At 37.1% G+C, this 4,189-nt stretch overlaps 1 long non-coding RNA gene across 1 annotated transcript; it reads left to right on the forward strand.

The window, feature by feature from the left end:
• Nucleotides 1-328: 328 nt before the first annotated feature.
• Nucleotides 329-4,111, forward strand: LOC117497152. Its single transcript, XR_004557354.1, has 4 exons — nucleotides 329-1,095; nucleotides 2,267-2,346; nucleotides 2,727-2,762; nucleotides 3,853-4,111. It is a non-coding gene; the product is annotated as an uncharacterized LOC117497152 (long non-coding RNA).
• The last annotated feature ends 78 nt before the right edge of the window (nucleotides 4,112-4,189 follow it).

Raw genomic sequence — 4,189 nt, forward strand, 5'->3', positions numbered from 1 at the left:
GCTCTAATATTTTCAATAATCGAATGAGGCAATCATCTGAAGATAAAATCATAGAAATTGTGAAAATTCAAATAACATAAAATTGTCCTGCAAGGTTAATAGAATAATAACAAGATATTAATCATTAAATGCATTGTCAATATATAGATGGATAGATAGATAGATAGATAGATTGATGGATAGATGGATAGATGGATAGATGGATAGATGGATAGATTGATTGATTGATTGATTGATTGATGGATAGATAGATGGATAGATAGATTGATTGATGGATAGATGGATAGATAGATAGATAGATGATTATCCATCTATCTTAGATAGATAGATAGATAGATAGATACAGTTTTACTGACCCTGTTCATTCTTAATATATATATAGTTATTAAATAATATTTTAATTTAAAATGTCTAGAAAATTGTATAAATGGTAAATGGAAATATATATATATGTGTGTATATAATTGTGCACTCATTTTTATTAAACAAAAGATAGAGAGTAAAATAGATTTTAAGTTCTGTTGAGATATTGCTCAGAATGCATTTAAACCATACTGCATGTTCCTCTGTGCCTCTGTGTTTCAGGGGTGTGAAGTCCAGGTCAGGGTGGGGGAGGGGAGTGGTTAATCAAGAAGTTCATGCACATTATGAACCTGCAAACCTGCAGAGCAATTGAATACCACATTTGGCGCTAAAACTTCAAAGCAGCTAATGCTGCATTCATGCAATACAACAATTACAGTTTTACTGTCCCCGACTCAGTAAGAAGTCCCTATTACAGTTTCTACACTATGTTAAGTAATCTCTCCTTACAAATCTTATTAGGGATAGTTATTTCAAGTGAGAGCAATTCACTTCATAAGAAATATTTTGGTTTTGAAACATTTTGCAAACTCCAACATGAAGACGCAATGTACTTTACATCTGCACCTGAACGCATCATTACAAACATGGATCGGCACCATAGACTGTATATATAAATCGGCACAGAAGAAGATTACTGAGACTGAGAAGCAGCTCCACATGGTGTGTGAAAGAAGCAACACAGCAATGAGTAACGAATTACAGCAGGAAAAACACACACAACTGCTCCAGGTAAGTGATATTTTATATATTTAACTATGTTAGGTTGTTTAATGTTTTAGCATTCTCCGGCATGAGTGGAACTGCTGAGGCTAGGCTAAACTCTAAATTAAGCTAACGTTAGCATGTAAGAGAGCAGAACACAAAGCGTAAGTCTCACATTTATTTTAATGTATGGTGTTGCATGTCAAATATATAAAATATGAATGCAAAAATGCATGCGTTTTTAACCTGACATCTAAAATAATTAAGGCAAGACTGTAACATCTAAAATGTTGCCTGATACATTTGTATATTTTTATCTAACTAATACATATGTAATCTCTACCATCTCAAACTACATACACTTACATTTATAAAATATATTATGCCTTTTATAATATATTTTGTTTGTTAAAATGGATGATGCTCTGACGTCATCACCCTCGCAAATTTGTCATATACAAAAAACTATAGGCTATGTTCAAACTAATTTCGTTCGTTCGGGTCGATATGTGTTGACTTTACTTTAAAATAGCAGATCTCTGTGACCGGATATAGTTTTTCGGTTTAGTGAGCATGTGTCTCTGCTCCGATCAGGAGTCACAGCCCGCAGGTTAAATACATGACACTTTTCTCTGTGCGCAGCAAAACAAGCTCGCCAAAATAAGTTCACCACCAGTCTGGCAGTATTTTAAGGTGTCCGAAAATGACAATAAAATAGCGGTACGTGTGTGAAGCAGAAATCCTGCAGCTCCACCCGCTGTGAGGGACTGGTGAGCGGAGCAAAACACACACTAAGAGTTAGACCTAACACACTTAGCTATTTTATCTACCTCTGGAACAAGTTAAACTAGTTATACATATATTTATTCTTCACTCATTACTGGATCAGTGAGCTGCATGAGATACTGACAGGCTGTCAGGAGAGAGGGAGAGAAGGAGAGAGGGAGAGAAGGAGAGAGGGAGGGAGAGAGAGAGGGAGAGAGAGAGAGAGCCAACCAATTAAAAGGACATGACAATATGTTTATCAGGTGGTTGCTTTTGTATTACTATGTAGTTGATATGTTGTTATTGTGAAGTGTTATAAGTTTGTACAGGAAATAAATACTGATTGCTTTCATTATTGATTGCAAATGGCATGAAAGATCATTCTAATGTTAAAGTAACTCTTAATGTCTGATGTTCGTTTCTCTCTTAACAGAGCTCTCACGACCCGAGCACAAGAGGCTTCATCCAGAACCTGCTGATACAGACGAGAGAGGGAGAAATAGAGTTAAAAGAGTAAGAGAAGTACTTCATTTTATTTCTGGTAGCAGTCAAACTAGTACTGAGTCCAACAGTGTCAGCCTTATTAAGGACTTATGTTAAATATTACTCAAAGATATCAGAAAAACATGCATTATTGTACCCTTGTACTAGGCTATTACCGTAAAGGCACTATTAATCGTCACCTGTATCGTGCAAGAGGGTCTAGCTGGATTGTTAATAATGGCCACTGATATTTATTTGAAGCTTAAAGTAGGCTATCAATTTGTGACTTTATTGCACTTAAATGCCTTTAATAATTATGAGTTTCAGTATTTAATGGTGTGCATTTAGACTGCTGTGTACCATTTTAATTCATTGAGGATTTTCTCAAAGGTAATTTGTTGTTTTCACAGATAATGGAAAGAAGAAGAAAGCAAAACGATCAACTGGTATGTATCAAATGAATGTACACTTAAAATTATAACACACTTTTAGTAGCTGTGACAATAAATCTTTATAGAAAAAAAATGTTATAACCACATTTTTATAACCACAATTAAATAACGAGTCACGGGCAGAATTAAAGTTTGATATTTAATTTGTGTGATATGTGTGTCGCGGAAATACACTTACACACACACATACATACAACACATTGCTGTACCCTAAATACCCTAATAAAATATACAATATAGACTTTATTGTATTGTGTGAAAGCCTCCGAATGTTTGTAGGATAAGTCGCGAACAATTGTGGATGCCTTCCAGCTGGACACCTGATCTCCAGGGCGGGGTAGTGATGTATGAATACGGCCCAGTCACCTGGGGCTGACTGGAGAGACCCGCTCCGGGGACAGTGTGGCAGTGGGGAGTTTGAATGGGGCGGTACACCTGTCTCTTAAGGCAGCCCCTGATGAAAGCCCTGTTACTGGGCTAAATACATTAGTTACATCACTTCACCACTCCTTTCCTGCAGGGAGACATCCATACTCTCCCCAAAAAGATTGCACTTGGAGCGGGCAAGTAGGGCTCACTCCATGCTCTGGACCGAGGAAAATCATCTCCAGTCAGCCCCAGGTGAAAGCCCTGTGACTGGGCCGTTTTCATACATCACTACCCCGCCCTGGAGATCAGGTGTCCAGCTGGAAGGCATCCACAATTGTTCGCGATTTATCCTACAAACATTTGGAGGCTTTCACACAATACAATAAGGTCTATAATATATATCATATTAGGGTATTTGCTGTTGGCATTTAAATAAGTACCACTTTTTAGTGTTACTACACCTTTACTAATTACTAAAATATAGGCTTTACTACTTTATACTTATTTGCTTTCTAACATTCTTGCATAACATCACATTGTACAATCTTACATTGCATATACTTTCTAACTTCCTTGAACCTACTCATTTACTTACTTACTTTTACTCACTAACTGCATTTTTTTAACCCACGAGTCAGCCCTGTTGATGACTGCTAGCAGTTTACTTTTGTTGACTTTCATTGAGTGATCGTCTTTTTGTTTACTGTTCATTAAGGTTCTGCTGTACAGAAGGGAAACCAAAGAAGGCCCTGGAGTGAGGCAGAAAAAAAGGCTGTGTGGAGTCAACTTGGCAATTGGATTACGCTGATGAAAGTCCCTGGTAAAAAAAAGTGCACTGAGAGATACATGACTCTAAATGAATGCTAATGTCGCGCCGTATTTCCGAGTGTAGATAAGCAGCTGTGTGCTAGCATGTTCACCGTGTGAAATATGGTGATGTCTACGGTGGCCCTGAAGTGCAAGTCAAAACAACATTTCAGGAACCACCACAGCATTTCATAAAACACCACAGCATTTCAACTTATACGGAAAGGGTATTCCTTTAGGGAGAA

This window comes from Trematomus bernacchii, unplaced genomic scaffold, assembly GCF_902827165.1.
Source record: "Trematomus bernacchii unplaced genomic scaffold, fTreBer1.1, whole genome shotgun sequence".
Classification (NCBI taxonomy): Eukaryota; Metazoa; Chordata; class Actinopteri; order Perciformes; family Nototheniidae; genus Trematomus; species Trematomus bernacchii.